At 31.8% G+C, this 26,054-nt stretch overlaps 1 protein-coding gene across 1 annotated transcript in view; it reads left to right on the forward strand.

The window, feature by feature from the left end:
- Positions 1-13,136: 13,136 nt before the first annotated feature.
- The window catches only part of LOC114325182 (PRL-1 phosphatase-like), a 113,240-nt gene continuing 100,322 nt past the window's right edge, over positions 13,137-26,054 (forward strand). The window contains exon 1 of the mRNA XM_028273176.2: positions 13,137-13,261. The gene's annotated coding sequence lies outside the window, so the exon portion shown is untranslated. The remainder of the gene's footprint in view (positions 13,262-26,054) is intronic.

Raw genomic sequence — 26,054 nt, forward strand, 5'->3', positions numbered from 1 at the left:
TCGTTCTAGTTCTAATTAAAAATTGATTTTAATTAATATTGTCGATCGTCAACGTGTACCTAACCTTAAGTAATAGGTAGGTACCTAAGTTATATCAATGTATCTAATTGGTTAAAGTAAAAGAATTTTTGTATAAATAAACGTGATTGTAAAACTTCGATATATTTTTTATTTAAAATCTAACCTGTATAATGCAAAATAATGATGACCTCGCCGAAAAGTTCTCTATAATTAATGTATGTAATGTATAGTATACATTAAATTAAAATACCTAAATAAGAGGGCGGCAAAATTGTCTTCCGCCCTGGGCAGCCGACACTCACGCTACGCCACTGGGATCCCGATAGGAAGAAGGAAGAGAGGCAGACCTCTAAGATCCTTCGGAGACGAAGTGGACGAAGCAATGGAAAGAAGATATCTGCAGGAAGAGGACTGGCAAAACAGAAAGAGCTGGAAAGAACGGTTGAGTAAACAAATACAGTGAAGACTGTGGAAATCCTTAATATATCCATCTTCTTCGAAATTGGCACAAAGGTAACCAAAAAGAACGGCAGAAAGGTACTTGACTTCAACAAAGCAAGATTTGCGGAGTTAATTAGTAATCTTTCCTACCTTCAGAAATTCTATTACTAGGGCACACAAAATAGCAGCGTGAGCAAAACCGCCTCATACACCGTACCCTACTGGTGGAATGACGAAATTCAGTCGAAACGGACAGAAGATTCAGGCGAATTTCCTGAATCGAACGAACTAAACAAACTTATAAAGAGGTCTCGTGCTAGAAGACTTGTGCTAGGACCTGTAAAATTACGTATGGGGCAAAGGCTATAGAATAGCCACAGAAACGCTGAGGCTCGAGACCCCATACAATCTGTACGATGATAAAAGGAGATAAATAGCGAACACCTTCTTTCCCAACAAGCCCGCCGTTGAACATACATACAATACATATATCTGTCGGAAAGAGATAAGGAACGCGGAACTCATCAAAGCCGCAAATTCAATCAAAGTACATAAATCCCCTGAACCCGATCGTGTGCCACCAAAGACGATAAAACTGATAGTTAAAACACAATCAGAAGCTATCAGAGCATTATTGAACCAGCTGCTTACAAGACAAGAGTTTCCTAACCAGCCCAAGCTCACGAGACTCACTCTTATATTCAAACCCGGTAAAGACCCGAAAGAAATCACCACTTATAGACCGATATGCCTCTTCAACTGCCTAGGAAATCTGTATGAGAGTATTGTTAAAAACCGTCTTGAAGAAGATCTGAGAGAAAAAGACATAGTCTCAATCAGACAGTACGGGTTCAGGAAAGGAAAATCTGCTATAGATGCGGTCTAGTATATTACAGATACTGTGAAGAACACCAGAAAAAGATGAGCCTTTCTTGTAATGTCTGACGTAAACAACGCCTTTAACTCTGCCAACTGGGCACATATTAATACGAAAATTGGAAAACGCTGGCGGAAAGTCTCGGGATATATGATCAATATTATGAGAAGATATTAAAGCGAGAGACATGTTTCAGTGGCCAGAAATGAAACTAACAGCCGGCGTACCGCAAGGTTCCGTACTAGGTCCATCGTTGTGAAAAGTCTTGTAGAATGGGTTTTAAACATCGATTACAGTAGAGACATTATGGCCTATGAAAAGGAAGTCTCTAATGAAAAGAGCCGAACAAGTTGGGTGAGGGAGTTTACGTTCCTCAGAGGGGTCAACTATACAAATAAAAAATAAAAATAACATTCTTCTCTTTTTCTTTTTCTTTCATTGTACAAAAATGTATCAGCTTACTATTTACGACAACCCCCTTCTTTTATGTTATCAAGTTCCTCCGCTTGGGAACTAGGTCCTCTTTAGACCTAGTCTACTTGGGAACTAGGTCTAGATAAAATAAATAGCTCTAAGGGCACCTTAAATCCGGAGCTCACGGGGTATCCCCATGTTTCGTTCGCTAACAAACTCGTCCAGGGATACCTTGGTCGAAGAAGAGGTGGTTTTAGTTGGTCGACGACCTGGCAGGGATGTCCAAAGGGGGCTTTCTGTCTCTTAGTTTGACACCGTGCCGTCGGCGTATGTCTCTGGTTTGGTTGAATCCAACAGTACTAGGGACACCTTCCCTAGTTGATTTACAAATCTTTCCACCTCATTAAAAAAAGATCTGCCTATAAGGGACCAGATCAGGAATGACGTAATTAGGAAAGAAGCCGAGGTGACTATAATATAAAAAAATGTTTAAGAACAAAGACGGCAATGGATTGGTAACATTGTAACCTCGGAAATCTTTTTGGGATGGTGCTAGAAAGGTCACCAATGGAGACACTGCGAACGGCAGCCAGATGGTTGGTGGAAATCGAGTCGTGGGTTCGAAACTGCCTTTTGGAACGTGGAATGGGGCCAATAGAAGAAATAGGTAAAGATAAGACAAGAGAAGGTAGATTAGAGAAGAGAGAGAAACAGATAAAAAGATAGATAGGTAAAATTACCTAAGATAAGAGAAGATAGAAAGAGAGAGATTAGAAAACTTATTAGGAGTAGATAAATAAAAATCATGAAATAAACAAAAAAAAAACAATATTTTGAGCAAATGGTTCACCAGAAGGGTGAATCCCAAAAAAACAAGTAATAAACAGGAAACTATATACACAAATCAAAACTGCACCAACAATAATAATTAATGTGTGGTTGGATACATGTAGAAATAAACCATAAATATGATAAAAGAAATACAAGTATCATATAGTAAAATCATGCACAATTAAAAGCACAGTAAAGAGAGCCTGGTCATTAGTTAAAAGAATTCAATCAAGCCTCTATCATAAAAAAATCTCTCTTTGCTGGTTAGGGCTTATCTCGAGATAACTAATATTATAAATTTATTAGATGGATAGAAAATATAAAGAACAAATCTATAATAAAATTAAATGCAAAGCATATAAAGTTATAAAAAGTTTATAGTTCAAAATTCAAAAAGGCCCGGACTCGGTGTTATAAAATAAGCCATTCGCACAGCTTTTAATTAAATAGTGAATGTTTGTAATTAATGTTTGATAATGAAAAGTTCTTATTTAATGATTAAAAAGTTCTATTAATGAAATCGCTGTCCTTTATAGTGAACTAGATTACATCGGTGAGTAGCCTTAACCACAGATGAAGAAAGGTTTGAGGTAGATAGCCCGTAGATTAGCTCTACGTTTGGAGATAATTGGATGTATGTTTAATTAAGACACAGTAACTTTGATGATGTTACCTCTTAAATTGCACTGAATCTAACTGTACTTTAACTAGTAATCCAGCACTGAAGTTACTTATATTGTGATTTTGATCTAATCGGATGTTAGATCTAAATCGGGAAGATGATATAGTGAATTCACACTAAGATAAGATATACCCCAGGCTGTGGGTGAAAAATAGGTCGATTTCAGGATATAATTCAGGAATTTTTGAAACCTATCAGGTGTTGTAAAGGACGAAGCCAGGAATAACTTCTACTAAAATGTAACCAAAAATATTGTGCGCTTTTTTTTTAATTGCGATTTTCATTTGTTAAATTTGCAATTTTTATTGATTTTTAATTTTGTAGCTTAGGATATTGATTTTAGAGAAAAACATCTTAATAGAAAGTTGTAGTAAATTACCTACAATTTGAGCTATGGTAAGTTTAATTTCGTTAATTGGTTATTGCAAAACAGCCTGCGAAAGGTCCAAAATGGCCGTTTTTTACAATTGCATTATTTATTGTACAAATAATTTTTTTTTATTTTTTAAAGCTTTAAAATGAAGATCGTTCAATTCCAAACATAAAAAAAATTGTAAAGCCAGATTAACGAATTTGTTGCTTAGATATTATAAATTGTTTATCACAAGAGGTCAAATGTCGAAGGCTATAACTTTTTGAAAAAAAATCGTAGAAAGTTAGTGAAACATCCAATCTCCTTCGAAAGATTTATGTTTTCATATTCTGATGTAAATAAATGCGTAAAACATTTTTAAATCTCTAATTTTTGGGTTTGAAAATAAGGGGGCAAATTTCGTTATAAACATTTAGAGCTGAAGCGGCCCTGTACATCCTATGAGTTTTTACCTTACAGATTATTGTTGCTAAAGATGAAACAAAGATTTATAAAAAAATTAAAAATTTCTACGACCAACTCAAGCCGAGATAATTTTTGGGTTTGCAAATAAGGGGGAAATTTCGTTATAAACATTTAGAGCTGTAGCGGCCCTGTACATCCTAGGAGTTTCTAACTTACAGATTATTGTTGCTGAAGACAAAACGAAGACTTATAAAAGAATAAAAATTTTCTACAACCAACTGAAGCCGAGATAATTGTTTTTTTTTTCTTAAGTCGTAGTGCCTTTATTTATAACAATTAAGAAATTATTTTACATTGACTAAAGAAAGACTTATATTATCTTAAAATAAAAATTATTATAAAATATAATTACATTTAATTATTAAAAATTATTTTTAAAATCTGTGCTTTTGCGAGCGGCCGAATTTTGCAAATCGCCCGGCTCGCTTCAAATCCGCGCGGTCGGAAAATTTTCACTTAACTTGTATTAAATTTTGACAGAAAACAATTTAATAATATTACCGTTATAATATACAATCTATTTACCACTGTATTTGTTTTTCTTGATAAACTTTTATAGTGAAATTTCATTTCTGAAGAAATAATATTACAAAAATGATACATATATATGAAATATATAACTATAATATATAATGTATAATAAATATAATATAATAATAATGTTACTTCTTACTATAATATAGGTACATAAAACTTTTTCTTCTTGTAGTGACTATTCTTTTTGGATTTCACATATAAAAGTTTATAAAGAAAAACAAATACAGTGGTAAATAGACTGTATATTATAATGGTGATATTATTAAATTGTTTTCTGTCATTTAATACAAGTTACGTAAAAATTTTCCGAACGCGCGGATTTGAAGCGAGCCGGGCGATTTGCAAAATTCGGCCGCTTGCAAAAGCACCGATTTAAAAAATAATTTTTAATAATTAAATATAATTATATTTTATAATAACTTTTATTTTAAGATAACATAAGTCTTTCTTTAGTCAATGACTGTAAAATAATTTCTTAATTGTTATAAATAAAGGCACTATGATTTAAGAAAAAAAAACAATGATCTCGGCTTCAGTTGGTTGTAGAAAATTTTAATTTTTTTATAAATCTTCGTTTCGTCTTTAGAAACAATAATATGTAAGTTAGAAATTCATAGGATATACAGGGCCGCTTCAGCTCTAAATGTTTATAACGAAATATGCCCCTTATTTGCAAACCCAAAAATTATCTCGGCTTCAGTTGGTCGTAGAAATTTTTTATTTTTTTATAAACCTTCGTTTCATCTTCAGCAACAATAATATGTATGTTAAAAACTCATAGGATGTACAGGGCCGCTTCAGCTCTAAATGTTTATAACGAAATTTGCCCCCTTATTTTCAAATTCAAAAATTAGAGGTTTAAAAATGTTTTACGCATTTATTTACATCAGAATATGAAAACATAACTCTTTCGAAGGAGATTGGATGTTTCACCAACTTTCTACGATTTTTTTTTTCAAAAAGTTATAGCCTTTGACATTTTACCTCTTGGGATAAACAATTTATAATATCTAAGCAACAAATTCGTTAATCTGGCTTTACAATTTTTTTTATGTTTGGAATTGAAAGATCTTCATTTTAAAGCTGTAAAAAATAAAAAAAATTATTTGTACAATAAATAATGCAATTGTAAAAAACGGTCATCTTGGACCTTTCGCAGGCTGTTTTGCAATAACCAATTAACGAAATTAAACTTACCATAGCTCAAATTTTAGGTTTTTTAATTTACTACAACTTTCTATTTAAAAGTTTTTCTCTAAAATCAATATCCTAAGCTACAAAATTAAAAATCAATAAAAATTGCAAATTTAACAAATGAAAATCGCAATTAAAAAAAAAGCGCACAATATTTTTGGTTACATTTTAGTAGAAGTTATTCCTGGCATCGTCCTTTACAACACCTGATAGGTTTCAAAAATTCCTGAATTATATCACGTTTTTTCACCCACAGCCTAGAGTGACTTCTCACTCCCAAGATATATTGCAGATAAGATATAAGATACGAAACAGACACGTCTGCACTCGAAGATAAACAGCTACCTAGTTCTCTCCTATTGGCAATATTTTCGGTGCGTTTTCTCTAAAAAAGTGGGGATATACACCCTCTCAAAAAAATGGCAACTTCTTAAAAAGAACCGACCTTTTTTGGCTTTTAGGTAAAGTAACGGTACATCATACAGATACCGAAAAATGAAGTCAAGAGACCTAACGGTTTTTTGTTTTTAGAAGGGAAAGTTATTCAGTCAAAAGGTTTCCTTTGAAATAGAACTTAAACGGAAAGTAAAATATTGCAATAAACATCCCCGTTTTGAATAGGGTACCTAACGGGATTTTAGTAGTGAACTTGTTGAGAGGTTTTTATACTAAACAGATTACAATAACAAGAGCTATATTATAAAATAAGAGACTTTCGGTCTATTTTCAAAACATTGTGTTTCGGCAAAGCTGCAATAAAAAATGGTCCCGTTTATAATAATAAACTCAGTTATTTGCAGACGCGGCCATAGGCCTACCCGTAATGAGTGCTAGTGGGCTTAAAATTAATCCAAAGTATATTAATGAAAGAAGTAAAAGAAGTATATTAAAGTGTGTAAATGTATTTTAATTTCCTTAGCTAAGCGCTTTCGACATAAAAGTCATCTTCAGAGCTAATGCTAGAATAAAAAGTTAAACCAATAAATAAAAAGATGTCAAGTACAAAGTTTTTTAACTTACGTCAATATACAGGGTGTAACAAAAATACAGGTCATAAATTTAATCGCATATTCTGGGATCAAAAATAGTTCGAATTGAACCTAACTTACCTTAGTACAAATGTGTACGGAAAAAAAGTTACAGCCCTTTGAAGTTACAAAATGAAAATCGATTTTTTCCAATATATCGAAAACTATTAGAGATTTTTTATTGAAAATGGACATGTGATATTCTTATGGCAGTAGTATTTTAAGAAAAAATGATAATGAAATTTGGACACCCCATAAAATTTTTATGGGGGTTTAATTCTTTTCAACCCCCCCAAACTTTTGTGTACGTTCCAATCTAATTATTATTGTAGCGCCATTAGTTAAACACAAGTTTTTAAAAACTTTTTTGTCTCTTAGTACTTTTTCCAAAAGTCAGTTTTTATCGAGATATTTGAATATTTGTCAAATCCACCACATATTTGTATATGGTAAAGTACGATTATGGAGACTTGGTAATAATATGAAAATTTATTTATGATTTACATTTTTAAGTATATTTTGAACCATATTAAAAAAGAAGCCACATCTCGATAAAATATGCTTTATCAAAAAAATACAAAGAGGCAAGAAAGTTTTGAAAACACTGTGTTTAACTAATGGTACCGCAGTAATAGTTTAATTGGAACGAACACAAACATTTGGGGGGTTTAAAAGAACAAAACCCTCATAAAATTTTTATGTAAACATATTAAAAAAGAAGCCGCAACTCGATAAAAACTGCCTTATCGAAAAAATACTAAGAGGCAAAAAAGATTTAAAAATATTGAATTTAACTAATGGCACCACAATAATAATTTATTTAGAACGGACACAAAAGTTTGGGGAGGTTTAAGGGAACAAAACCCCCATAAAATTTTTATGGGGTGCACAAATTTCACTATAATTTTTCGTTAATATGTTCTTTCTATAAGAATGGCACATGTCCATTTTCATCAAAAAATCTCTAATGGTTTTCGATATAGTATTCAAAAAAAAATCGATTTTCATTTTGTAACTTCAAAGGGCTGTAACTTCTTTTGTGTGCATATTTGTACTAAGGTAAGTTAGATTCATTCGAACTATTTGTGGTCCCAGAATATGTGGTTTAATTTATGACCTGTATTTTTGTTACACCCTGTATAAAAAGTACCGGCTACTTAGGATTGTATTTGCTTGCATTGCATTAAGAAATTTGGAAGTCTGGTCAATTGTACAACTCCGGCTGATGAAAGTTAGTTTAAATTTTTAATGTTTCCTTAGTAAAACAATAAGAACAACCATTGAGACGATACATACATATATCATTCTTTCAACAAAGTATATTAATTATTTACTAATTCTATTATATAATAAAATGTTACATCAGACGTAGAAATAAGGACCATCTGGGATGAACGATAGAGCTGTTAGAAGTTGAGGAAAAGACAGGTAAAGGAAAACTGAGGAGACGATGAAAGGATTGTGTCGCAGCGGACAGAAAGGTTTAAATGAAGTAGACAAGATGGACAGAAATAAGTGGTAATGAATATTATCCTTGAAAAGGGAAAACTGAGGAAGACGAAGAAGATTAAAGCCGGCCACTCATGGTACTGCGGTGTAGTTCGACAAGATCATCGGTGATATCAATTCTGCAGTACTTCAGCACACAGGCCAGTCTCTTTATTGTCAAATTGTATGATCACTCAACGAAAAAGGTACGTAATATTAATGAAAATGTTAATTCAGACAACAAAAGCAGTACTTAAAATTTGTCCTATTCTTGGTTTTATTGGAACAACAAAGCGATGTTCATCAATTCATTATTTTCGTTAGTTGATCCAATATATTACGTTTATTGAAATTACGAACACTGGAACACTGTTCACTGAGTCAACGAACACTATTCATTGAAACAACAACTTCGTTAATTGACCGACGAAGACTATTCGTTGTGTCAATAACAGTATTATTTCTCCTAACGTACACTGCTTCATGCATCCAATAAATTTCGTTCATTTCTACAATTATTTCTGTTTATTCTTACAATTAATTCCGTTCATTCACACAATAAATACGGTTATTATTACAAACAATTCTATTCATTCCTACAATCAGTTTCGTTCATTCCTACTATGATCGTATTTTATGTTAATAATTACTGAATGCATTCGCTCAATGTATGATATTAATTGATTAATAATAATTTTTCAAATCCCCCTTTTTTGTCCTAAACGTAATGGACTTTACACTGTGTGAGTTCTCATATGATTTCACTTATACAGTGCGCTGGAATAAGTGTTACCCCTCCCCCCCCCCCATTATTAACTTATTTATTTTAGCACATAAGCAAAAAGACAGGTCGATTTTTAAAATAATCAAAGTACATTATAACATCAATGTTTCGAACTTTACGCTATCCCTCTTCAGGTGACAGGCACAACTTTGATTTTTTTAAATGGGAAAGTACATCATGTGACAGCTCATTTAAAATCGTTTGAAATAGTGATTCCAAAAATGTATAACACTTTAATCCTTTTTGAGAGCATAAGTGCAAAATTTCGATCGAATTCTTTTTAATCGCATTCATTTTTTTTAGAATCCTGAGAAAACTAATAAGTATTTTTGAAAAATTTAGACGCAGAATAAAAGATTACATTATTACCGAGGGCTGAAAGTTCCTTAGGATAAACAAAAAGTTTCTTTTGAATGGTATACAGTGGAACCTCGATAAGTCGGATTAATCGGGACCGAGGCCGATTCAGGATATCGAAAATCCGGGTTAGCCGGAGAATATGGTAAAAATTAATAAAATACGGTATACTTAGAGATAAACTCCATTATAAATGCCAAAACATGAAATCAATATATATGCACAGTACATCTAAATTACGTACAGTTGTATAGAGCAGCGGTTCTCAATCTGTGGTACATGTACCACTGGTGGTACATTTCATTTTTTGAGGTGGTACACAAAACGCAAATACAGCCAAAATCAGCACCACTATTATAGTTAATTAGATCACCTGGTTAGATATGTATTTCAGTTAGGTGGTACCAAAAATAATAAAAAGTATTTGGTGGTACATGGCACAAAAAGATTGAGAACCGCTGGTATAGAGTATTGTTTATTTCTTGGTAAAAAAGTCGAAGTGAAAAAAATTTTGTTTTGTCTGATGAAAATCGGTCCGGGTGTGCCGGACTTCCGGATTATCGTGTTCCGACTTATCGGGGTTCCACTGTATTTGAAATTAAAAATCATACTAAATTTTCTCTTTTTCACCCCTGTAACTTATTAAAATAATTATTATAGAAGTTCTCAGGGACTTCAGACCTTCGATAATACTGTAATATTTTATTCTGTGTTTAATTTTTTTAAAAATACTAATTAGTTTTCTCAGGATTCGAAAAAAATTAATACGATAATGGACACACAAAAACTTCCTTCCAGTACGGACTACACTTGGAAACGAAACGAAATTATTCGGCACTTCGGCAGACGTAACAGCATTGTTTAACAAAGAATTCTTTTTTAAACAATGGTAACACAGATATAGGTGTATCAAGCTCGGCGTATCACTATAAGGAAAAGCCGTTACATTTCAATTGGTCAAGTAAAACATTTATTGTTTCAACAACTGCGTTTATTGTTATCATGAACGCATTGATTGTGGTTATTAAACGCAGTAGTAAATTGATTAATGCATTCGTTGTCACAACAATCAGTTTACATCTATGGAATAATAAAATATTACTCTATATTAACAACATTTGTACATCGTTTTAACGAAATCTGTACGGTGTCACAATAAACCAAGGTAATTGCTTATCATCTACAAAATCAAGAAAGTGAGTTGCAGCCAGAATTAACATTATTTATTAAATATACGAAACTAACTTATTAGCTGAATAAATTGAATGATATTGATTAATGTACTCTATGTATTTATTTTCACAATTATTATTTAATCATTGTGACAATAACTAAATACATTGATCAATGTCTAAAAGTTCGTTGAAACAAAAAATTAAATTGTTGTTACAACGAAATACTATTCAATAATCATTGTTAATCAATATTACGAACTAAATTTTTTTGAGTGATTTCGTTGGATGCACTGTCACGCATGATCACAATTTTAACCAATTTATAGCCCAGTAAATGAACGGGAAATACGGCGATACCGTGTAATTTTCAGGGGCAACTCCGAATTGCATGAAAATTTGGATTTAGGTTCTACTTACCCTCCACTTCAAAGTTGAAATTGTGCCGTTGGTTGCTTTTACTTAGGGGGTGACATTTACCCCTTCTCAGGGGTGAAAAACATACGTTCAAGTTCAGACCGGAAATGGAAAAATTGACTGATTTTAAGCAACTTTTGTTCTATAGAGTTTTTTACGTAAGTTAATACTTTTCGAGTTATTTGCCATTGAAAATGTTGATTTTTCGACAAAAAAACTACGTTTTCAGACGGTTTTTCGCAAATAACTCAAAAAGTAAATATTTTATCGAAAAAAATATCCTTAGCAAAACTGTAGCTTATAAAAAACCCAAAAAAAATGGTGTATCAGTAAAGTCTATCAATCAAATAAAAACAAAGTTGTAGCTCATGAAAAATACGTTCTTATTTGTCTAATTCCAAATCGAATATTCAAGGTGAAATCACCGAAAAATTGAGAACTTTTCGGGAAAAACCCATTTAAACTTTTTTAAAGTGTTTATAAAAAGCTTTGTTTTAATTGGTAACAAAAGTTTTAGCATTAAAAATAAGCGAGTTACGCTCAAAATAAAGTTGGCCCTCTTTTTTTTGTAAAAAATCATGAAAATCTCGCCGTGTTTAGCTCCCCAAATAAAATTAATCGCTACCGCTTTACAAACAATTTACTTACCTATCTATTTTTTATATGATCTGTCAGTCTTTCTGTCAATCTTATTTTTGAAAGGGTTATAATTGAGAAAGCTTGAATGGGTCACTAATCACGAGTGTATGCAAATTTTGAACAGCCATATCTTAACCAATTTTGGTCTAACGGAGAAACAAAATGAAACTAGCATATTTATAATAGCAAAACCTACATTTTTTTACTCTTTAAGATTTTTCTACCACTAATACTTTTTAAGTTATTTTGAAAAAATGAAATTTTTCAAACATTTTTAGAAAATTTTTTTTTAATATATAACCAAATGTTTTCAAAAATAATCACTTCAAACCAATCAAACTTACAGATCATATAAACAATACACGTACAGTTAAAATATATGGTAAAGCCAAACAATTAATTTCATTTAGGGTGCTAAATAGAGGGAGGTTTTCACGATTTTTTTTTTACCAAAAAAAGGGCTAACATTTTTTCCAGTGTAACTCGTTTATTTTTGATGCTGTAAATTTTTGTAAAAAACAAGTAAACAAGCTTTTTTCGATACTTTAAAAATGTTAATAAGGTTTTCCCGAAAAACGCTTCTTTATTCGGTGATTTGGCGTTGAATTATTCGAGTTGGAATTAGACGAATAAGATCGTATTTTTCATTAGTTACAACTTTGCTTCTACTCAATTTGTAGACTTTACTTGTACACCATTTTTTTCGTTTTTTTATAGGCTACACTTTTGCTAAAAATATTTTTTTCGATAAAATATTTATTTTTTGAGTTATTTGGGAAAAACGTTCTGAAAACGTAGTTTTTTTGTCGAAAAATCAACATTTTAAATCGCGAATAACTCGAAAAGTATTGACTTACGTAAAAAACTTTATAGAACAAAAGGTGCTTAAAATAAGTCAATTTATCCATTTCCGGCCTTATTTTATACACGCGTTTTTCATCCCCCAAGAAGGGGTATATGTCACCCCCCAAGTAAAAGCAACTAACGGCACAAATTCAACTTTGAAGTGGAGGGTAAGTAGAACCTAAATCCAAATTTTCATGCAATTCGGAGTTGCCCCTGGAAGTTACACTTCAAAACGGTCATTTATTGGGCTATTAGTCGAATTCGACAAAATTGAAAGACGCCCAGTATCGTGAGTGGCTGGCTTTAGGTATAGTTTCGGTTAAAAAAACAACAAAAACACAATCTACTGCATACGCATCCAATCAATAGAATAAAATTTTGCCACAACTAAAAACATTTATTGCTTTCCTTAATCCATATTTATACATGTTACATGTACTTCTATGTATCCGATACAGCTTTTGTTTGCATAAAATAACGATAACACCATTACCAGGTATTTGTAATCATGGTAAAGTGAACTGATAATGACTAATCCAACATTTACACAAAAGCCCGAAACATCGTGTGTGGTGTGTATGGCCTCAGTGTGACGGATGCACATGGATGAACAAAAAAAATTCCGTCGCGGCAAAGTGATGAATGTGTAGCAAAGTTCGTGAATTGAGTCGCGATTTGTCATTCAGCAGCAATTGGTAATTGCTCTTTTTATCACATGTTTAGTATTTTCAAGCACAACATACTTTATTTATCCGTAAATAGTTTAATTGAGCAATTACATTCTATTTTTAATTACAATAATTTATCGTACATATTATACTTGTGACATTAGAAGTGTTAAGGAAAGTATTCACTATGTTGGTGCTCCGTGCTCCGTGTAACTGCTCCAATGGATACGGCATGCGCTCTTCTTCTTCTTAAAGTTCCCTCTCCTATCGAAGGTTGGATATCATAATGGCTATTGTCACTTTGTTGACTGCTGCTCTGAATGGTTGTAATGACCTACAGTTAAACCATTCTCTACGGTTCCTCAGCCAGGAGATGCGTCTTCTTCCTATGCTTCTTCTTCCTTGGATCCTTCCTTGCATAATAATTCTCAGCAACTCATATTTTTCTCCTCTGGTAATGTGACCCAAATATTCCAGTTTTCTAGTTTTTATATTCTTCATAATTTCTAACTCTTTATTTAAACGTCGTAGCACTTCAACATTGGTAATCCTTTGAACACACTGAATTTTCAATATTCTTCTGTAACACCACATTTCGAACGCTTCTATTCTTCTTATGTGTTGCCTCTTCAATGTCCAAGCTTCCATTCCGTATAGCAATATAGAAGATATGTAGCATCTTAGAGCACTCAATCTGAGAAGCAACTGAAGGTCTTTGTTTGCCTTGCAGTTTCAATTCGGACTTTAATTTCTTTGCTTTGGTCATTTTTGTCATCCACCCAGATTCCCAGATATTTGTATGTCTTAAATTTTTTTATTTGGGTTTGCTCTATTAACCTTTAATTTCCATGTTCTGTTTTTGAGACAATCATAAATTTAGTTTTTAAACGCTTTTATTTAGTTCAATAGTTTGCGTCAAATCTTTAGACGTTAATTTGACTGCCTTTTCTTCAGTGCAAATGAATGAAAACTTGCAGACATATACATTCGCGGGAACAATACACGAATAGTCAATAAAAAAAATTTTCATATGAACAATACATAATTTCACTTTTTACGTTAATTGTTTACGTTATGCTTCATTAATAAACAATAAAGTTTTAATTTTTTGCCGATTCCGACTACTTTTCATGTTTGTACATCATATGTTTTACATATACATTAGGGTGGGCCGAAAAAACTAAAATTATGTTTTTCAAGTCGAAATACCGCGGAAAAGTTGCGAATGTATGAGACTAAAAAGGGGTAAGAATTTAAAAAATATCGGTTTATATCTTCCGTTCGCGCATGAGCCATAAAGTTTGCCGAGATTGGTAAAAAACTGATTTTTTGCGATAATGTTTAACAGATTAAATTTAGCGTAGATACGTTTGTAATAGCTCATTTTCTCATTCTTAATAACCATACTAACTAAATTTAACCGTGTTATTAAAATCTCTTACCATTTTCCGTTCGCGCATAAGGCATAAAAATAGCCAAAATGTGACAAAATTGCATATTTCATACACGTTTAATTTTTCGTAATGAAGAGTTTAGTTGAATGAAAATAATACTCACATATACATTTTGTTAAACTTGTATTGAGAACACTTAAAATAAACATATTTTAAACGCATCATTTTCAGAAATTTAGTAAGCTATTATTTAAAAATATTGTTTGTGAATATAGAAAAAACCAAATTTTTTTACGAGATGCAAGTTTTCAATTCGACAATATCGTCCAATGTCCACCAGTCCATTGTCCGTCCAGTCCATCTTGTATTATTTTAACATCTTTTTGCTATTACATAGTAGAAGGCACTTTGAACTGTGATTTCTGTGTAAAGTCCGGCATTGCAGACCTTGATAACTATGTTGTTCTTATGAAGCCGTCGCGATTCTCGGCTCCGCAAACTTTTCCAGCGGCTTCTGTTACTAGTTTTACACATCGTTCTACTGCCTGTGTATGAACAGGAAATGACTTTAATATTAAATCCCAATTAGGGGCTCAATCACTCTGAATAATTAATGTTATTTCATCATCATTTATACCTTTTAATAATGGAGGAGAAGATAAGTCACAGTCTAACCAATGAATGATTTCTGAATAGTCTCGACATTCAAAATTTAGTTTTGGCGGTTTGAATATTCCAATGTTAGATCTTGTTTTATCTAGCTGTCTAGCTTTCAGAATTCTGCGAAGTTCAAGCTCTCTTATATATTTTCTGTTATCTTGTGTCATGGCCAACATCAAATGTTCTGGATGGGCGAAAAAAGCATTACGCTCAATAACAGAGTCAACAATAATACGCAATTCTTCAGGCAGGTACCTTGTAGTTTGTATTGATTGGTGTACAAGTTTTGGTCCATATGTAAAGCTGTTACTATTTTTTATACAAAACCACATGGGCATGTATGTTTTCAATATAAATTGAACGATTTCTTTGAGATCAGAAGTTGGATTTTATTCACTTAATTATAACCTGAGGGTTCGGTTTACTGTTGTCAACCACCTAGAATGCGACAAGGGACCAGGATCTCGTATGGACAAGTCTTCTTTACAGATCCCTGAATATACTGCAATTGAAATATCAAGCAGATATTGATGATCCTTGCTTAGTCGACTTCTGTCAATTGTAGGTATCTGGCATTCAATACAATTGAATGCACCTACTGGACGTTTTTCACAGTTAACAAGCTTTTCTCCAATCGGTCCTTTAAGGGATTTTGGTCCCGTTGATTTACCATCTAGGTGCTGGAACAAATGCCAAACTGGGAGCTCATTGAAATGAATGAGGCAAATTGCCCATTGTAACGGTTTCTCTAAATGTACTTCGATGCGACGAATTACGCCACTTTTCAAACCGGTATTTACAGCAGCGCCGTCACATCCAATAACAATTAGTCTATCAAGAGAAATATCACGACTACACAGATAAGAAACAATACATGTGAAAATATGTTCAGAACTTCTGGAGGTTGGAGTAACATGTCCGATATATTCTGAACTAGGTTCTTGAATTAACGAGATGTGCTTTTCTTTCTTCATTCTGCGAAATGGTTTGGAATGAGCTACTTCTATCTTTAAAGTGTCGTCCTTCCTCCCATCAAAGTATAGGCCTTCAATTATGTATTTACGCGACTGAATCACAACACAGCGGGGAAGCTGCTTTAAGCTAATACTGCACGTTTTGAACTATTAGGTTCAGAAAAACTTTTAGTACGAAAGATTTAACGTGTATGAAATATGCAAATATTTTACATTTTGCCTATCTTTACGGCTTATGCGCGAACGAAAAATGTTAAGGGATTTTAATAACACGGTTAAATTTAGTTAGGATTGTTAATAAGAATGAGAAAATGAGCTATTACAAACGTATCCACGCTAAATTTAATCTGTGAAAAATTATCACAAAAAATCAGTTTTTTACCAATCTCGGCAAACTTTATGGCTCATGCGCGAACGGAAGATATAAACCGATATTTTTTAAATTCTTACCCCTTTTTAGTCTCATACATTCGCAACTTTTCCGCGGTATTACGACTTGAAAAAAATAATTTTAGTTTTTTCGGCCCACCCTAATATACATATTTTAATAAACATGACGATATATTTTAATGTTTGAAAAGTGTAAGACTAAAAAGTACAAAATAAAAAAATATGAAAAAAAAAATGTTAAGAAACGCTTTTCTTTAGTTACGAGTGACTAAAATTAAAAATATTATAAAAAAATCAACCAAAAAGCACAAAATAAAAAAAAATGAAAAAATCTAACACATTCGTTAAAGAAAAGCGTGGGGCGAAAACCGTTTATTCGATGAACACGCGCCACGCTTTTCTTTGACGGATGTGTTAGATTTTTCATTTTTTTTTGCTGTTTGGTTGATTTTTTTATAATATTTTTAATTTTAGTCACTCGTAACTAAAGAAAAGCGTTTTAGACCAGGGTAAAAAAATAAAAACGGGAAAAAATCAATACAGGTATTTGAAGGTGCTAAATCGTAGGGACGATATAGTTAATTAAAAATACATAGAGAGGTACTCCTAAATCGACCTAATTTTTTCATAAAAAAATGCCAAAGTCAGAAAATATTGTTTTGTGCCTATAGCATTTTTAGTATCATATTTACAGCAAAAGTTGTGTTATGAAAGTTGTGCACCACAAAAAAACGATTAATTTGAATTTTTACAAGTTAAAATCCATAAAGAATTAACCGAGATAATTGCAAAAAACACGTATTTTGCACTATTTTGGAAATGTTAATAACTTTTACCAAATACACCGTAAGGAACTTAATTATACCTTGATAATGAAGTAATTAAGTGCCTTTATTAGTTTACAAAATCTCAAGCAGATCTGTTTGTTAGTTTACAAGTTATGTTAAATGTTTTTCCCAGATATCGAATGTTTAAACAATCATTGTTGCCCAAGGAGTGTCTTCAGAGCTTTTTGGCAAAGTGCAATGACTACTTAAAGACTCAAAGTATTAAGAAAGTTAAAAAAAATAATATATTTGTTTTTTAAATGTTGTTAAACAAGTCGATAAAAAAATGGTAAGTTTTTCCTTATAAACAATTAGAATATCTTTGTTATTTTTTCCGATAAATAATTATAATTGGTTGTGTCAAAAAGCTGGTAAAAAAATGCACATTAAAATGAAAAAAAAAATTCTAGGACCAATAATAGCCAAGTTATACTTTTTTTTTTTGAAAAATCGCATCTCTATTGTTTATAAATATTAAGAGTTGGAATTTTCACAGCATGGTAATAAATATCTATATTTTATATGACAATTGATAAGTACGAAATATCTTCTATTTAAAACGAGTAATAACCCTTTAAAGTCAAGTTACTCACGCTGACTGAGCTGGGACCGTGTGATATGGAATAATGTCGGAGTCCAGTTTCTCTAGTCGAGATTTTGCTATAGAAAGTTCAATTTGGAGCGCTTGAAAAATTTTATAATATCTCAGCTTCCAGAGAACGTAGAGCCTTCAATTTTTTTATAAATTGGGGTAACTCGACGAAAGTATAACAACTAGCTAATTTTCATTGACCGGAAAAATCGGAAAATTCTGGAAAATGAATTTTTTAATTCACCATTCATTTACAAAGTTAACACTAATATATTTTGATAAATATTTTCATAAAACATAAATTTGTGAATAAATAATAAAATATAATTATAGTATGTATATATTTATTTATATACAGGGTTGTTCATTTTATTCGCCTCAGTGTCTGTACGGAAAAAGACTTGATTTAAAAAAAATCTTCATAGAAATATACAAAGCCATTAACACTACAATCTAAAAATAATATGAATTATACAGGCTCCTTCAAAAAAGAGTGGTATATCAAAGATATATTTTTTATGGAACACCCTACACCTGATGAAATTTTTGAATTGCTCTTAAAAAATATGCTAGCTGCTAGCTAGACTATACCTAACTACAGGGTATTTTGATTTATTTAAATTTTTAGAAAAATGTAAGATTTTAGAAAAAAATTAATATTTACGAGTTTAAGAATCGGTGACAAATTTTTTCTTGGATCTTCATAATAGACTGTTTAGCATATTTAAACAGATGTTTATTGTAACAAAATTTATAATTATGTACTTAATCGTACATTTTTAGATTTAAAAACTAATTGGAAACAAAAACATTCTCAAATTAAAAAAAATGTATGTGTAGATTATAATTATTGATCATCGTTAATTCTACACAGTTTATGTACAGATTTATTAATTTCTTCAACATTATCCCTAATTTTTTTAAACAAATCTTCTTCAACTTCACTTTTGTCATCTATAATAACTGTTAAAAGGTTGTAGCATTTTTTTCGTCAATATCATCTTTGCAATTTATGCAAAGCTTGGTACAATTGATTTATTTCAAGAAATTATGGATAATGTGGAAGAAATTGATGAACCTGTACAAAAACTGTGTAGAATTAACGAAGATCAATAATTATAATCTATACATATTTTTTTTCAATTTGAGAACGTTTTTGTTTTCAATTAATTTTTAAATCTGAAATTGTACGATTATGTAATTATCAATTTTGTTACAATAAACATCTGTTTAAATATGCTAAATAGTCTATTATGAAGTTCCAAAAAAAATTGTTACCGATTCTTACCCGTTGTCCTAGGTGAACGACAAACGCGACAACGCGACACGACGCGACGCGACGCGAAAATATCAAGTAATGGTTGTATTTGTGTATGGCCTACGTTTGCGGGTTAATCAGTCTACGACAAGACGCGACGAAGTGCGAACTTGATTTGTTCGCGACGAGACACGACAGAGTGTGGCGCCCCATTGCTTTTTTCAATTCAAATTATGCTACGCAATAGTTTATTAAATAAATAAAAACTAATAATAACTATATAGTACCAGTGTTTTTTCATTAACATACCTTAAAGTCAGTAACAGCCTCTCGTCAATAGAATTTGGTTTTTGAAAATTACTTATTGATAGTAATTGATTGCTCAGGTATTAGTACTGAGTTTAAAAGCTGCATTGATATAATTGAAAGTGAATAAGCCACAATACTCTTCAAACCAACGTGGATTATTTCATTAATTTCGGATATAAATGATTAAACTCTCCAAATTTACTCGTTCTAAATATATGACAGTTGTTGTTTTTCTTTTTCGTTTATGGAATTTTTAGCTAAGTATTTAAAATATGAATTTTTTAGTAACACTGCCGTATACTTCCCCACACTTAAGAATAGGAATGAATAATTGACATCGTCACGTTTGTCCTGGTTTGAGTGATGGAAAGCGACGCGATGCGACGCTACATAAGCCACACGTCGCGTGAATTACTGGTCGCATCGCATCGCAACGCATCGCATCGCGTCGCGTCGTTTTCCGTCGCTCACCTAGGACAACGGGTTTGATTCGTAAATACCTATTTATTTTTTTTCTTAAACTGTACATTTTTTTTTAAATTGAAATAAATCAAAACACCCTGTACTTAGGTATAGTCTAGCTTATTGTTTAAGTGCAAATTCAAAAATTTCATCAGGTGTATGGTGTTCCATAAAAAATATATCTTTGATATACCACTCTTTTTTGAAGCACCTTGTATAATTCATATTATTTTTAAATGGTAGTGTTAATGGCCCATTATATTTCTACGAAGAATTTTTTTAAATCAAGTCTTTTCCGTACAGACACCGAGGCGAATAAAATGAACAACCCTGTATACATACTATAATTATATTTTAATATTTATTCATAAATTTATAATATTTTATGAAAATATTTATCAAAATATATTAGTGTTAACGTTGTAAATCAATGTTGAATAAAAAATCCATTTTTCAGAATTTTCCTATTTTTTCGGCCAATGAAAATTAGCTAGCTGTTATTCTTTCGTCGAATTACCCAAAAAAAATTGAAGGCTCTACGTTCTCTGGAAGCTGAGATATTGAAAAATTTTTCAAGCGCTCCAAATTGAACTTTCTATAGCAAAATCTCAACGCGAGAAACTGGACTCCGACATTCTTCCATATCAAACGGTCCCAGCTCAGTCAGCGTGAGTAACTTGACTTTAAAGGGTTATTACTCGTTTTAAATAGAAGACATTTCGTACTTATCAATTGTAATATAAAATATAGATATTTATTATCATTCTGTAAAAATTTCAACTCTTAATATTTATAAACAATAGAGATGTGAGTAAAAAAAGTATAACTTGGCTATTATTGGTCCTAGAAAGTTTTTTTTTCATTTTAATGTGCATTTTTTTACCAGCTTTTTGATACAACCAGTTATAATTAGTGATCATGAGAAATGACAAAGGTATTCTAATTGTTTATAAGGAAAAAACTCACCATTTTTTTATCGACTTGTTTAACAACATTTAAAAAACGAATATATTCTTTTTTTTTTAATTTGTTAGTAATTTGACTCTTTAAGAACTCATTGCACTTTACCAAAAAGCTCTTAAAATACTCCTTGGGCAACAATGAATGTTTAAACATCCAATGTCTGGGATAAACATTTAACATAACTCGTAAACTAACAAACATATCTTCTTTGGTTTTTTGCAAAAATATGGTTTTTTGCAATTATCTCGGTTAATTCTTTATGGATTTTAACTTATAAAATTTCAAATTAACCGTTTTTCTGTGATACACAACTTTTGTAATACAACTTTTGCTGTAAATATGATACTAAGAATGCTATAGGCAAAAAACAATATTTTCTGACTTTGGTCTTTGTTTATAAAAAAATGAGGTCGATTTACGAGTACCTCTGTATGTATTATTATTAAACTCTATCCCCCCTACGATTTAGCACCTTCAAATACCTGTATCGATTTTTACCCTGAAATCGCTCATAAGGAAACCCTTATAAAAATATAGCTAATTTTTTAAGGAAAATTCAAAAATGGCTCACGTATAGGGTGTTCCATAAGAGAAAATATAACTTTAATATACCCCTCTTTTTTGAAGCACCCTGTATAATTATCATTAGTTTTAGATTGTAGTGTTAATGGCCCTGTAAATTGCTGTGAAGAATTTTTTTTAAATATCAAGTCGTTTTCCGTACTGAGACCGAGGCAAATACGATGAACCACCCTGTATATATATAAAGATATATATACTATACATTCTATTATTTATTTACAAATTTATAATATCTTATGAAAATATTTATTTAAATATATTAGTGTTAACGTTGTAAATAAATGTTGAATCAAAAAGTCCATTTTCCAGAATTTTCCGGTGGATGAAAATTAGCTAGTCGTTATTATTTCGTCGAGTTACCCCAATTAAAAAAAATGAAGGCTCTACGTTCTCTGGAAGCGGAGTTATTGTAAAATTTTTCAAGCGCTCCAATTTGAACTTTCAATATCAAAATCTCGACGCGCGAAAGCGGACTCAGAGATCCTTCTCCCATCACACGGTCCCAGTTAAGTCTGCTCGAGTACCTTCACTTTAAAGGGTTATTACTCATTTTAAATAGAAAATATACTGTAGCTATTAATTGCAATGTAAAATATAGATGTCTATTATGATTCTGTGCAAATTTCGACTCTTAATATTTATAAACAATACAGATATGATTTTTCAAAAAAAAAGTATAACTTGGGTATTATTGGTCATAGAAAGTTTATTTTTAGTTTTTAATGTGTGTTTTTTTACCACTTTTCTAATAAAACTAATTATAATTATTTGTCGTGAAAAATAACAAAGTTATTCTAATTGTTGTTAAGGAAAAAACTCTACGACTATTTATTAAACGACTTTTAAGGACATTTAAATAATAAATGTATCGTTTTTTTTTAATTTCTTGGTAGTTTGAGTCTTTAAGAACTCATTTCGCTTTGCTAAAAAGCTCTGAAAATACTCCTTGGGCAACAATAGATGTTTAAACATTCAATGTTTTGGATAAACAATTAACGTAACTCGTAAACTAACGAAACGATCTTCTTGATACTTTGCACTCTAATAAAGGCACATAATAACCTCATAATCTAGATGAAAAATGTTCCTTAGGGCATATTTAGTAAAAGTTATTAACATTTACAAAATGGTGCAGAAAATGTGGTTTTTTGCAATTATCTCGGTTAATTATTCATCAATTTTAACTAATAAAAATTAAAATTAATCGTTTTTTTATGATACACAACTTTCATAATACAACTTTTGCTGTAAACATGATACAAAAAACGCTACAGGCAAAAAACCATATTTTCTGATTTTAGCCTTTGTTTATAAAAAACTGAGGTTGATTTGCGAGTACCTCTGTATGTATTTTTAATTAACTATGCCCCCCCCCCCCCTACGATTTAGCACCTTCAAATACCTGTATTGATTTTTACCCTGAAATCGCTCGTTTTTATTTATCAGCCCTGGCGTATTTCTTAACATTTTTTTTTCATATTTTTTTATTTTCTTGTTTATTTTTAGTCCGTATCGAATGCAATAATCGTTAATTATATTTAGCAATTCTTATAGCGATTCCAGGGTGTCTGCCAATATAACGGTGTCATCAGCGAATCTTATGTTATTTACTATTCTTCCGTTTATAGAGATTCCATCACTTAGCTCCGCTATCGCTTCCTTAAATATGGCTTCACTGTACAGGTTAAACAGTAGCGGCGACAGAACACAAGCCTGTCTTACTTCTCCCTTTATATCAATATTCTCGGATTCTTTTTCTTCTATCTTTATATTGGCCGTTTGATTCCAATACAGATTGATGATAATTCGTAAATCTCGTCTGTCTATATCTCTGTTTTTCAACAATTCTATTAGTTTTTCATGTCGGACCCTGTCGAACGCTTTTTAGAAGTCGATGAAACAGGAATAAATATTCAGGTTCATATCTAAGCATCTTTGAGAGAGGACATTAAACGCAAACAATGCCTCTCTTATTCCAAGTCCTTCGCGGAACCCAAATTTTGTATCATCCATATCATATTCTAGCTTTGTGTATAATCTTCCATGAATCACCTTTAGAAATATTTTGAGGGTATGGCTTATTAATGATATTGTCCTACAGTTCGAACAATCTTTGGCATATATTGTTTTTGGTTTTGTTACAAAGGTGAACACCAACCATTCCTGAGGGATTTTTCCGGTTTTATATACTTCATTAAACAGATCCAGTAGTACCGGTAGAGTTTCGTCGTCTAGACATTTCAGTAATTCCGCAGGTATTTCGTCTAGACCTACAGTTTTTCCGTTTTTTGCGTTTCGTATTGCTTGTTCGATTTCCTCCATTATGATCTCTGGTCCCGTTTCGCTGTCGATTTCTTCCGGTTCTTGTCTATTATCCTCAAACATATCTGTTATGTATGTCTTCCACTTTTACATGCGCTCCTCTACCGCCATCCGCCTAAACCGCCACTGATTGTAGCACCGAGGCGGATCGCGCACTGTTGCACCGAGGAGAAGCACCAAACTATCTACTATGTGGAGCAGTTGCAGGAGCGCGGGGCACCAACATATTGGATACGTGCCTTTACACAGAGAAGGAATAATTTCTTGAACTTTAAAGCATGCTATGATAACAATATAAATGTTTTTTTATCGTTTATACTTCCTGTATAAGTAAAGTTTCATCTTTAAATTTTTTGTCAAGAAACCGATTAATGAAGATCGGTTGGTATAGAATGTCTTGAGACCGAAGACACCAAAATTGCCAACATATTCACTCCCTGCGTGACCATGCCATGTTGGGACAAACGAAATGAAGTCAGCGTGAGTTGTTGCGAAATATGATAATTTTAGCGATTCTTTGTAATGTCAGTCTCTTTGTTTGTATAACAAATTTGATCAAAAATGGTAAATAAATATTGCGTATTTACCTAATTGTGCTACTAATAGCCAATATGATATGTGTAGTTTTTATAGATCTCCAATACTTACATATACAAGGTGTTTGGTAAAGAATGGACCATAAGTTAACCGTAAATTCTTGAAGTTAAAATAGGTGGATTTAAACTAACTTACCTTAGTCGAAAGTTAATAATAACCGAAATACATGGTGTCAAAGTTAAGGGTCATTCCATTTCAAATCACTCAATTTTGGAGCAAAAAAAATTTTGGACCTCCGATTTGTCTGAAAATTGGTATATAGCTTCTGCGGGACGTAAAAATAAGATATTTAAGGTCAAAAAATCTTCTTCTTCTTTTTTTCTCAAAATGTTAGGTTATGTTATGCGATTTTCCAGTGATTTGGTGTTTATTTATACAAATTTGCATTTTCTATCGTAAAGTATCAATGGAAAACATAATATTTTAATAGAAGGGACTCAAAAATGTCATTATATGGCATTATAACAAGTTACTTTGATTCAAAATAAGCTTTTAATCAAATTTTATAGTGTAGAAAACGTTAAAATACCGTTTTTTACATTTATCTCCATTCCCAAAATACATCATAATCGATTTGGCTGAAAATTTGCCCACAGATAGAAAAAACATAGGACTTTAAGTGGTGAGAAGGATTTGAATTATATTACAATACCAAAAAGTTACATGCAATATTATCGTCAAAAATATAGGCGTCTACTCTAAGATAAAATTAACTCGAAAATATCGACCTCACGACAAAAATTGTTAAAAAGAAATTGTAATAATTGAAAATACGATTTATTTGGAACAATTTCAGTTCCTACCATTTTTGTCGAAAAGTTAAAAATGGCGGAGATATGGAGCAAAACAGGTTCTCCTTTAAAATCAAGATGGCGGCTAACGTAATGGAGGAATTCATTCGTGATTTTAACTTTAGGCGACTATTGACTCCCCTAAAGATCAGAAAAATAAAATTTTGGGCAGCTCGGCATTCAAGGTCAAATGCTATCCCGACTGGACTAATATATACTTTTGAGTCTGATATTACTGCATGTAACTTTTTGAAGATATTCTTCTTTAGCGGCGAATCGATTGAGGGTAAAATATTGTACATGAACCACGCGCCTGCGCACACTGACAGTATGTAGTTCATTGCTAATCTTTCAAGATAGGTATGTATGAATCTGTAACCGTGCAAATAAGTCATTAAAAGAATATATTAGTGGTTTTAGGAAATGTATTATTTATTATAATTCTTGTGTTTTTGGATTTGTGTTTCCCTGTAGTAAAATAATAAAATATGTAGGCATAACATTTTTACAGTTTGTTGCCGTGTTGTGTAATTATATCTGAAACTTACGTGTCAACTCAAGTGGCTCGATGGCGTAGTTGGCAGAGCGGTGGGACAGAGAACGGAAGCACACGGAAGGTCGCGGGTTCTAATCCTAGACGATTCATACTTTTTTGAAGTTATACTTCTTTACCAGCGATAGAGGGTGAATTTTTATATG

The sequence above is a fragment of the Diabrotica virgifera genome, chromosome 9 (assembly GCF_917563875.1).
Source record: "Diabrotica virgifera virgifera chromosome 9, PGI_DIABVI_V3a".
NCBI lineage: Eukaryota > Metazoa > Arthropoda > Insecta > Coleoptera > Chrysomelidae > Diabrotica > Diabrotica virgifera.